Genomic DNA, 12,673 nt, shown 5'->3' with positions numbered 1-12,673 from the left:
GTTTTGTTGACATTGAGGGCAAGGTTGTTGTCATGATACCATTCCACTAAGCTCTCTATCTCCTTCCTGTACTCTAACACATCGCTGTTAGAGATATAGCCTATAACGGTGGTATCATCTGCAAACTTGTAGATGGAGTTAGAGCAGAATCTGGCCACATGGTCATGAGTGTATAGGGAGTAGAGTAGTGCGCTGAGGACGCAGCCTTGTGGGGCACCAGTGTTGAGAATAATCGTGCCGGAGGTATTGCTGCCTATCCTCACTGATTGTGGTCTGTTTGTTAGAAAGTCAAGGATCCAGTTACAGAGGGAGGTGTTGAATCCTAGGTCTCGGAGTTTGGTGACAAGCTTACATGGGATTATTGTATTGAAGGCAGAGCTGTAGTCAATAAATGATAGTCTAACGTAGGAGTCTTTACTGTCCAGATGGTCCAGAGCTGAGTGTAGGGCCAGGGAGATGGCATCCACTGTAGACCTGTTTCGGCGATAGGCGAATTGCAGTGGGTCCAGGTTGTCTGGAAGGCTGGAGCTGATGCGTGCATTGACCAACCTCTCAAAGCACTTCATGATGGTGGACGTCAAAGCCACTGGTCGGTAGTCATTGAGGCATGTTACCTTGCTTTTCTTTGGTACCGGGATGATAGTGGTCTTCTTAAAACAGATGGGAACCTGAGATTGAAGCAGGGAGAGATTAAATATGTCCACAAATACTTCTGCCAGCTGATCAGCACAAGATCTGAGCACGCGGCCACGGACACCATCTGGGCCAGGTGCTTTCCTCGTGTTCACTCTCCGGAAGACTGATCTTCCGTCCTCCACTGTGATCACAGGTTCAGGTGCATTGGAGACGGTCAGGGTGGATGGTGACAATCCACTTCCCTACTGTTCAAAATGCGCATAGAATGCTTTAAGTTCATCAGGAAGGGATGCGCTGTTGTTATTTATGCAGCCCAACTTCGTCTTTTAGCCTGTTATGGCATGTAAGCCCTGCCATAACTGACGGCTGGTCAGGGACTCTATTTTGAGTCAGTATTGCCTCTTGGCAGACTAAGAGGGGATGCCAAGAGGGGAAGCCCAATATATAGGAGGGGATTGCAGAGCAGTGAAAGATGGACAAAAGAGGGGAGGTGGGGAGGGCACAAGGTGGTGATAGATGCAGGTAAGAGATAGTGATAGGCAGGTGTGGGGGAGGAGGGGAGAGCAGATCCACTGGGGGATGGGAGAAAAGAAAAAAGGGTAGAGAAAAGAGAGGCTAAGAAAGGGAAGAAAAGAAGAAGCATGGTTGGTTGGCGGGGTTGTAGGGAAGGGATGTGGGGATTACTTAAAGTGGGAGAATTCAATGTTCATGCCATTAGGCTGCAAAGTTCTAAGACGGAAAATGAGGTGCTGTTCCTCCAGTGTGGAATTCTCCTGGCAGTGGAGGAGGCCAAGGACTGACATATCTGTGACAGTATGGGAAGGGAAGCTGAAGTGACTGACAGCAGGGAGATGCAGACTGTGGTTATGGACAGAGCACAGGTGTTCTGCGAAATGGTCACCTTGGATGTCCTGGAGTGGAAAGCCTCATCATGGGTAGTTGTTTGACAGTTGAAACTTAATGCTGGGAAAAATGAAGTGTTAAATTTTGAAAAGAGTAATGAAGAAAGGCAATATAAACTGTACAGCATAATTCTAAAAGGGATACACAAACTGAGATCCAGGAGTATATGTGTATAAGTCATTGAAAGTGGCAGGGCAGGTTGAGAAAGTGATTACTAGGCATAGTGAATGTGAACAAGGAAGTAATGATAAACCTTTATGAAGCACTGGTATCAGACACAATAGGCGACACAAGAGGCTGCAGATGCTGGAATCCGGAGCAATAAACTTTTTTTTAATTCCAAAATAAACTATATTCATCATAAAATACAAACTATATACAACAATAAAATAGTGCAAACCTTTACATTCGTTACGGATCAATCATTAGTGTTATCTTTTATATATAAAAAAAACACGCACCAATGCCACTCGTGTGGCAAACCGGAGCACCCGGAGGAAACCCATGCAGTAATGGCAGAACGTACAAACTCCTTACAGACAGTGGCAGGAATTGAACCCCGATCGCTGGCGCTGTAATAGCGTTACTGAGGTCGAGAGGGTTGAGAGCTTCAAGTTCTTGGGAGTGAATATCACCAACAGCCTGTCCTGGTCAAATCATGTAGAAGTCATGGCCAAGAAGGCTCATCAGCGCCTCTACTTCCTCAGGAGACTAAAGAAATTTGGTTTGTCCCCTTTAACTCTCACCAACTTTTACAGATGCACCATAGAAAGCATCCTATCTGGATGTATCACGGCTTGGTACGGCAACTGCTCTGCCCAGGACCGCAAGAGACTGCAGAGAGTTGTGGACACAGCCCAGCGCATTACGGACACCAGCCTCCCCTCCTTGAACTCCGTCTTTACCTCTCATTGTCTTGGTGTAGCAGCCAGCATAATCAAAGACCCCACCCACCCAGGACATTCTCTCTTCTCTCCTCTTGCATCGGGTAGAAGATACAGGAGCCTGAAGGCACGTACCACCAGACTTAAGGACAGCTTCTACCCCACTGTGACAAGACTGTTGAACAGTTCCCTTATACAATAAGATGGACTATGACCTATGACCTCACGATCTACCTTGTTGTGACCTCTGCACTGCACTTTCTCTGTAGCTGTGACACTTTACACTGTACTGCTATTGTTTTTACCTGTACTACATCAATGCACTCTGTACTGACTCAATGTAACAGCACTGTGTAATGAATGGACCTGTACGATCAGTTTGTAAGACAAACTTTTCACTGTACCTCGGTACAAGTGACAATAATAAACTAATACCAATACGCTAACCACTATGCTACTGTGTCAACAAACAGTCTGTTGGAAGATCTCAGCGGGTCGAGCAGCATCTGTGAGAGGAGAGGAACTGACGACATTTGAGGTCGAAACCCTGCATCACGACTGAGAGGAGAGATGGCCAGTGGAGAAGGGGAGTGCTGAGAAAGGAGTCCGAGGTGATTGGTGGACTCGGGAGCAGTGTAAGATGATGGGCCGATTGTGCGAGGGAGGGGTGCAGGGGTGGAGTTGGACCAAGGTGGGGGAGGGGAGGGTGAAGGTTGGAGACAGCTGCTGGAGGGAGATAAGCAGGAACACAAAGGGCCACCAGCGCTGGAATCTGATAAGTAAAGGAGGTGAGAATGGGAACCATAAGGGTAGAGGTGAATGGCAGATGGAACAGAACCAGAACCAGATGGGGGGTGGACCTGTAGGTGAACTGTGTGTGTGTAGTGGGTGGATGGAACCAGGAAGGGGGTGGGGATGAAGCTGGGGTGAAGGGGGGCGGGGGGTGTAGGGGAAAAGGGACAAAAATGGGAGGATCGGAAGGGGGGGGAAGGTGGGAAAAAGGGGTTACCTGTGATTGGAAACTCATATTGGTATTGGTTTATTATTGTCACTTGTACTGAGGTACAGTGAAAAACTTGTCTTACAAACCGAGCGTACAGGGTCAATTCATTACACAGTGCAGTTACATTGAGTTAGTACAGAGTGGCACAGAGGTAGGTACATGTAAAAACAATAACAGTAAAGTGTCACAGCTACAGACGAAGTACAGTGCAGGTAGACAATAAAGTGCAAGGTCATAACAAGGTAGATTGTGAGGTCAGAGTATAAGGGAACTGTTCATAGTCTTATCACAGTGGGGTAGAAGCTGTCCTTAAGCCTGGCGGTATGTGCCCTCAGGCTCCTGTATCTTCTGCCTGATGGAAGAGGAGAGAAGAGAGAATGACCCGGGTGGGTGGGGTCTTTGATTATGCTGGCTGCTTCACCAAGACAGCGAGAGGTCCATGGAGGGGAGGCTGGTTTCTGTGACGCGCTGGGCTGTGTCCACAATTCTCTGCAGTTTCTTGTGGTCCTGGGAAGAGCAGTTGCTGTACCAAGCCGTGATACATCCAAATAGGATGCATGCTAAGGAAGGATATGTGGCTGTAGTAGCGACTCTTGGTAAGACTATGGTTGAAGGGCCGGAGAGCAGTAGAAACCACAGAGGGGGAGCAATGAGAGAGGGTCTCGCTGAAAAATCTGGCCTGATTTTTGCTTACAAGTGCAATGATGCCATCCAGTGGCAATCTTAAGTTTCCAGGCTACAGCTCAGGCAACCACTGTCCTATGAAGGATGCAGCTTGTAATTTTTAATTTTAAGTGGGACATTTATAAATCAAATAAATCAATGAGCATGTAATAGATCCAATTTTAGAAGTACATTTTTATTAAATCACTGAACTAGTGGGAGTACAATATGATAGGTTTTGACTATAGGCAGACTTTAAGTCATGGCAGGCAGGTTGCTTGATAATCTGAACAGGTGGCTTTGTTCATTTTAAAGAGCCAGGTTTTATTATTATTGGGCCAGGGTAGTACAGGCAGAAAATAAGTGCCCACCCAAATTCTGGAACTTAAATTAACAAATTGAAAGGGCATAAGGCCTAACTCAGGTGGCCTTAAATCCTCCCTTGTTAATTTGCAAGCCGAAATCTGTCCATCTTGATTTCATTCCCACTATCCAGTTGTACTTAAGTATTGCTTTATTAATTTCTTTCAGCTGTAATGCTGGTTCTGCTAGTTTTACAGATTCAAATCCACATTAAATGGATCCTTGGCTTTTCTTCAAATATTTATTACAAACCTGCAAATACTTACTGTTAATTTTTTATAGATTTGAGGAAAATGTGCAGAAAATCTGTGAGTTTAGTTAACTATACATTTAAACACATGAAATTATCATTAAAAACCAGGGCCAGATAAAATGTATTTTTCTTCAATAGCATTCATTTAGCTGTGCCTGGATATTTTCAACTAAGGATTTCAAAGCGCTCCGGGTAGGAAATAATTGGGAATTCTACAGTAATTTTCTAAAATAAGCTGAAAGAAAACACAAGACATTCTGCAGATGCTGGAATCTGGAGCAATACACACAAAATGCTGGAGGCTCTGCAGGTCAGGCAGCATCTATGGAGGGAAAAAAAACAGTTGACATTCGGGTCAAGACCCTTCATCAGGACTGGCGTTCATCAGGAATCCTGAATCATTGATGTTCATTTCCCTCCATAGATGCTGCCTGACCTGCTGAGTTCCTCCAGCATTTTGTGTGTGAAGCTGAAAGGAAAACAATGTTAGGGTGCCTTTGTAAAAAGTCTGTGTTCTGTTGTGTTTTGTGTTTTAACTCTAGAAAAGTTCTTCAGTTTCAGCATCCAAGACATTTGATAGAATTACCCCTTGACAGTTGCTAAAGAGGGAGGCAATAACTGAGGTCTCCTTCAGGAGAAAGATAAATTGATCAAAGTAAATTAGTGAGGAATGTTCAAAAGCAAATATTGCAGATGCTGCAAAACTAAAATAAAAATAGAAAATTCTGGAAATACTTAGCAGATCAGGCAGCACCTGTAGAGAGAAAGATCATCACCCTGAAAAGTTAACACTTTATCTGTTTCCACAGATGCTACTTGACCTGCTGAGTATTTCCAGAATTTCCTGTTCTTTAGCAAGAACTTCAATTAGATCAGGTGGTGGTGACAGCAAGAAAAGAGGAAAGAAGCAACCAGCTCAGATTCTGACACCATGTAACTTAGAGATTAGTTTGGAGGCTGCAGAATTGTCAACCTGGATGCAACTGGTAAAACAGGGATATACAACCCTAAGAGAAAGGAATAGTTCAGGAATCTGACAGACAGAACTCGAACTTACAAATCTTATGAAAAATAATTAACGTTAGTAATTTGATTTTGCTGCTAAACCTACACAAGTGATTGATTTACATTACAGCAATATTTAAAACAGCATAGCGCAGATCTACTCCTGCTCAATAGCGGCTGTAGACGGCATAAAAACCATAACAGGAACATATCAATAAGATGATTAGGCCAATCCGTTCCTAATGTGATGTGCTGGCGCCCCAGGTAGGCATTCATAAACAGGCTGACAAGGCAGAGTGAACCACGTTGTGCACAGAAGTAGTGGGCGGCAAGGAAAAACGTAGGGAAAGCAGGATGAAACCAAGCGGATCTAGCAAACTGGGTGCGGACATGGCAGGGTGGAGATCAAGCAGACCTGAAAGGGAGAAGGAAATGTGGACAAATATAGGGATAGGACAGTATAAGGTAGGGGCGGACAATATAGGGTGTCCAGTCACAAGCAAACTGGACAGAGCAAAGCCAAGAATGCATAACATAAACAGCCTCAGGTTGAGGCAGGTGTGTGAAAGTGAACCGGGAAATGGGAAGAGGTGTCAGGTGGCGAGCCGGCACACCAGGTAGGGTGAAGCATGAACAAGCTGACAGGACTGAGAGAAAGTGAACCACGGAGGGCACAGAGTGGGCGGCAGGGAAAAGCACAGAAGCAGCAGGATGATTCAGAGTGCAGCTGGCAGGCTCGGTGCGACCCGGCAGGGTGGAGCTCAAGCGGACCTGAAAGGGAGAAGGAAAGCAGGGTGGTGCTCAAGCGGCCATTCAGCTTCTCCGTCATTCAGAAGGAACAATACTGATCTTTCACCACTGTGCCACATTCCTGCACTGCCTCCAAATCCCTGGGTTCCATTAATATCTAAATAGCTACATTCGAAATGTTTTAAATAATCAGCTAGAAAAACATTTGAGGAAGAACTGTATGAATTATCAATCTGGATGTAATTAAGAAATGGAGAATTAAACTCTCAGAGCAAAAGTACAATAAATCACATATGTAGAAACTTAATAAACAAGAACTTTGAATTGTGTTGTTCTGTATTAATGTTTAGATTCAACTCCCATCTTGTGCAGGATAAATTGGGAACTCACAGATTTATTGAAGACAAGTTTGTTTCACAGAAGTTAATAACCCAATCTTCTGTGAGGAGAATACTTGTGAAGATATAAGGTCCAGCCAGTATATCCTACAATCAAAATACCTGATGAGCAGAGCCTTGATGACCAATCAGGTATTTCACTTCCAATGACCAATTACGTGTCCTCCAGCAATGGACAATGGGGGTAAAGAATGAGAGGTATCAACAAATGAGGCTGCAGTTGGAGGAGGAGTTGATCTCGTCCGTTGACTTAAGAAAGCACGTTCAACCCAAAATGGCTATCTGGGGAACATTTGTACACGGCAGATATTAGCTAAGTTTAGGATCTGTGAGTTGATGCAGCTCAAATGATTTGAGAGTAGAAGAGTGATTTGTGATCTTAAAACATTATAAGTGATTCATAATAATGGTAAGAGCATTGATAGTGTCCGTAGAAGCCACAACAAGTAATCCCAATAAAGCTATAAGTTCAACCTACTTATCACCTGACTTGTTAACAATTGTAAACTTAGGGGCAGAAGGGTTAGGGGAAACTCCGGTTCTAAAGGGCAGGACATACCTATCACTGGACATGGCTGGTCTGCAGCCAGGGCAGGAAGGAAGATGAGTGTAGGTGAGAGCTTCCTCAAGGGCAAGATCACTGAGGATTCCTGCTGCAGAGGACTTGGTAGGGGAACCTTCAACAAATGGTTGCTGGGTGTACACAGAATGAAATGCATGGTGGATTTGCAGGCCTGACAAAGCTTTTTAACAATGTCATGGAGAAATCCAACACCATCCAAATGTTTTGGCTCAAGACTTGGAGACTATTGACTTCAGGATGGAAGTGGAGGCCAACTCCATTAGGGCATTTGCAGATCCTATCACCATTCATTGTCTGATGGTCAATGTCTCACCTTTCACTGCAGCATAAGTGGAAGCCAGCTATGTCTTGGTGCTGCAGTGGTAGGTCAGAATTTGGTTGTGCAAGTTCCAAATATTGTAGTGTCTAACAAGCTATTGTCATTCAACCATGCTCTTGTTTCTCTGCCAACCTGGGGTAGTTGAGGAATAGGTAATGCTTACGACACTACACCCCTTCACACTTTATCCATCTGATGAGTCAATCCTGTACTACCCCAGGACCATATTGGAATGTTAGCCAGGATTTTATCTTTAAACCCCTGTAAGAAGACAAGAAGACATAACCTGTTGACTGAGGTGAAAGTGCTATTCACGTGGGTAAGAATGACAGTGGATTAGCATTGGAATGAGGAATGATGAGAGGTTTTATCCAATTGGGATCAGGCACAGTAGTGTAGGCAGTTAGCGTAATGCTAGTACAGCACCAGCAACCTGGGTCAATTCTGGCCACTATCTGTAAGGAGTTTGTATGTTCTCCCCCGTGTCTGCGTTGGTTTCCTCCAGGTGCTCTGGTTTCCTTCCACATTCCAAAGATGTACAGGTTAGGAAAGCTGTGGGCATGCTATGGTTGGCGCTGGAAGTGTGGCGACACTTGGCGGGCTGTTCCAGAACACTCTACGCAAAAGGATGCATTTCACTGTGTGTTTCCATGTAGATGTGACTAATAAAGATACCTTACCTTACCTTACGGAGATGGATTTGACTTCAGTTTAAAATATTAACATGAATATAAAAATTGTTTCTCCAGAGTTTGTAAATGTGAGCAGCACAATAGCTGGGAGTATAATCAAAGAAAGTATACCTGAAAATATCTGAAATAAGAGGAGAAAACAGAGAAAACAAATCTAAATCAGAGTAGGTTAAAGAAACCTATCAACCAAATGGGTTCATCAACAGCCTATCACCACGGCAACCCTGGCTTCACCCTATCAGAGATACTTCCTTTGTCCTATCCACTCCCCAATCCCTCTGCATATTAAACCAACAAGTTATCTCACTTTTCTAGTTCTGATAAAGGGCCTTTGATCCAAAATGTTAACTTTATTTCTTTCTCTACAGATGCTGCCCGATCTGCTGAGTATTTCCAGCATTCTCTGTTTTTTAAAATATTTTAGGTTAATAAGAAATTGAGATCATTAGGGTAATAGGTTAATAAAATAGGTTGAGGAGGAGGGGAGGAGGGGGGAGGTAAGTGGGGAGAAGAATAGGACTGGTCCTCGGGTTGAGACTCTGAATTGGAGAAAGGCCAATTTTGATGGCATCAGAAGGGATCTGGCAGACATGAATTGGGATAGGATATTACCAGCAAAGAGACGTTTGGTAAGTGGAAGGCCTTCAAGAGTGAAATATTGAGAATACAGAATCTGTTAGAATAAAAGGCAAGGCTAACAGGTTTAGGCAACCTTGATTATCGAGGGATATTGAGGCCCTTGTAAAGAAAAAGGTGGCACATATCAGGTATAGGCAGTTAGGATCAAATGAAGCACTTGAGGGGTATAAGAAATGTAAGAGAACACTTAAAAGAGAAATCAGGAGGGCTAAAAAGGACATGAGGTTGCTCTGGCAGACAAGGTGAAAGAGAATCCCAAGGGTTTCTATAGTTATATTAAGAGCAAAAGGGTAGCAAAGGACAAAATTGATCATCTTGAAGATCAGTGTGGTCATCTATGCATGGAGTCGAAGGAGATGGGGGTGATCTTAAGTTAATCTTTGCATCCGTAGTCACTCCGGAGACAGACGCAGGGACTGTAGACTGAGGCAAATGAGTAGTGTGGTCATGGACCATATCTGGATTACAAAGAGGAGGTGCTGTCTTGAGGCAAATGAAGGTGGATAAATCCCCAGGGCCTGACAAGGCCTCGGAACTTGTGGGAGGCTAGTGCAGAAATTGCAGGGGCCCTGGCAGAGATATTTAAAACGTCCTTAGCCATGAGTGAGGTGCCAGAGGACTGGAGGATAGCTAATGTTGTTCTGTTGTTCAAGAAAAGCTCTAAGAATAAATTGGGAAATTATAGGCCGGTGAGCCTGAAGTCAGTCGTGGGTAAATTATTGGGAGATATTCTAAGGGGCAGGATATATAAGGTATTTGGATAGACAGGGCCAAATTAGGGATAGTCCAAAATGGCTTTGTGTGTGTTAGGTCATGTCTAACCAATCTTATTGAGATTTTCAAAGAGGTTACCAAGAAGGTCGATGAGGGAAAGCAGTGGACGTTGTCTACATGGATTTTAGCAAGGCCTTTGACAAAGTCCTGCATGGGAGTCTGGTCCAGTAGGTTAAGTCACTTGGCATTCAGAATGAAGTAGTCAATTGGATTCAACATTGGCTTAGCGGGAGAAGCCAGAGAGTGGTAGTAGATGGTTGTCTTTCTGACTGGAGGCCTGTGACTAATGGTGTGCCATAGGAATTGGTACTGGGCCCGTTGTTGTTTATCATCTATACTAAATAATCTAGATGATAATGTGGTAAACTGGATCAGCAAATTTGCGGATAACACCAGATTGCGGGCGTAGCGGACAGCGAGGAAGGCTATCAAGGATTGCAGCCTGATCTTGACCAGCTGGGAAAATAGGCTGAAAAATGGCAGATAAAATTTAATTATGAGGGGTATACTTGGGTGAATGCATGCAGGCTTTTTCCCCTAAGGTTGGGTGAGACTAGAACTAGTGGATGTAGATTTACGGTGAAAGGTGAAATATTTAAGGGAAATCTGAAGGGAAACTTCTTCACTCAGAAGGTGGTGCCGGTGTGGAATGAACTCCCAGCGGAAGTGGTAGTTGCAGGTTCAATTGTAACATTTAAGAGAAGTTTAGATAGGTACATGGATGTGAGGGGTTTGGAGGGATATGGTCCCCAATCTGGTGCAGGTAGGTGGGATGGGCAGAAGATCAGGTCGGCATGGACTAGATGGGCTGAAGTGCCCCTTCTTGTGCTGTAGTACTCTACAACTCTAAGGGATCTTCAGATGCTCAAAATTATGAAGGGAATTGATCAGTCAAACTATGGATAACTATTGCCACTGGCTGGTGTCCAGGCCTAAATTTAAGATTATTACTTAAAGAACAGAGAGAGAAGTTAGAGGATTTTCTTTTCAATTTAGGGGGTTGTTTTGACATGGCCACTTGAAACAGTAAAGGAAGCTTTTCAAAAGAAATGGATAAGTGTTTGAAAAAGAATAGAAAAGAAGCATGCTCGTTGGATGAGACAATCCTTAAAAGAACAGGTACAGGTGAAATGGGCCAAATCTTATTTTTAAAAGCTGGATATGATTACATGGCTGGCACAGTACAGGAACACCTGGATCTACGGGAATAAAACTCCACAATGGGTCAGAAAATTATACAGCTTGCATAGAGGAATAGTGGGTTGGAGGATCAGCTGGTGACATTCCATAAAATGGATGGGAAGGAAATATTTCAGAAGTATATGTTTAAAAAGATTTCATCAAGATAGAAAGATTGGATTGATGGCATTTCTTTGCAGAAAGTAAGTGATGGAGACTGCAAATTCTTAAAATGGGGGAGTTATGTCCTTACATATAAATACTAGAAGCAGTTGCAACAAAATGATTGAACTCAAAGCTGCCACCACTCTGTAGCAGAGTCACATTGGTATATCGTACTAATACAGAAAAATAAAGTATGCACAGACAACAGAAAAAATAACTGCAGATGCTGGAAATCTAAAATAAAACAGAAAGCAGTGGAAATACTCAGCAGGTCAGGCTGCACATGTGGGAAGAGAAACCGAGTCAACATTTCAGGTTGGAGACCCTTTGACCTGAAATGTTAACTCTGTTCCTCTTCCCACAGATGCAGCCTGACCTGCTGAGTATTTCAAATGTTTTCTGTTTTTATTTAAGTACTTACAATATTAATTAATCAGAGTACACAAAATGAAAAAAAGAGATAACTCAGTATGTCAAAGTCATGCCAGAGGAATAAGGAAGTTGTCTTTCACGCCAAGTTAAACATTCCAGTAAGTGGATCTGGTAGAAGGCACAACAGACAGTGGAGGAAATTGCCTAGAAATTCAACCCGGGTAGGTTTTGTTTAACATGTTATATAGCAATGGCTGTCTGTTTTATCTTGCTTACAAAACTTGGTTCTGTTGAGATCAATGCAACTGAATTTGCAAACTGGACTACAAAGCACAATCACTAGCAAAAAGTGCATATAGTGCTGCCAACTGGCGATTAATTTCTAGATAAATTAACTTATAACCCTTACACTAGAAAGTTAAAAGATGATGAAAAAGGTACGTTATGTAATCAGGGAATTTAAAAAAATCTGTGTGAACATCAAGTTCCTACCAATGGAGAACTTCAACTGAACTGGTATAAATGGTGAATTTTTCAGTAGTCTGCAAGACTGTTTTCTGACTTAATGCATTACTGTCTCTATGAAAGACAACATATATCTTGATCTGGTAACGGTAAGTGAACCAAATGATAAACTGGTGATGGAAGTTGTGGCACCCTGAGGTGACAGCAATAGTAACATAATTAAATCTAACATAATTTATAATAAATCAGTACTGCAACTTGATATCCAGGTTTGAAACTTTATAAGGGCCAACTTTAAAAGAATGATGAAAGAGCTTCAGCGAACTGAATGGTGGTGGGATTGTACGCAAGAAAAACTCAGAGAAAAACTTTATTAGCTTCAAAATCGAACAGAAGGATAATCGTAAATGCAGACAATAACAACACCCTAAGTGAATCACTGAAACAATATGAGCATACCAAGCAGGAGCAGGAGCAAAACTAGACCACAAAACCCCTCAAGTCTATTCCACCTTTCAATAAGATCTTGGCTGATCTGATTGTAATCTCAACTCTGCAGTCTGCCCCACCTCTAGTAATGTTTCACCCCTTGCTTATCAAGCAATATTAAACATTTGGAAATTAAGT

Source organism: Pristis pectinata, chromosome 14 (genome assembly GCF_009764475.1).
Source record: "Pristis pectinata isolate sPriPec2 chromosome 14, sPriPec2.1.pri, whole genome shotgun sequence".
Taxonomy (NCBI): domain Eukaryota; kingdom Metazoa; phylum Chordata; class Chondrichthyes; order Rhinopristiformes; family Pristidae; genus Pristis; species Pristis pectinata.
The sequence above is the reverse complement of the archived record's forward strand: the minus strand, read 5'-3'. Positions refer to the sequence as shown.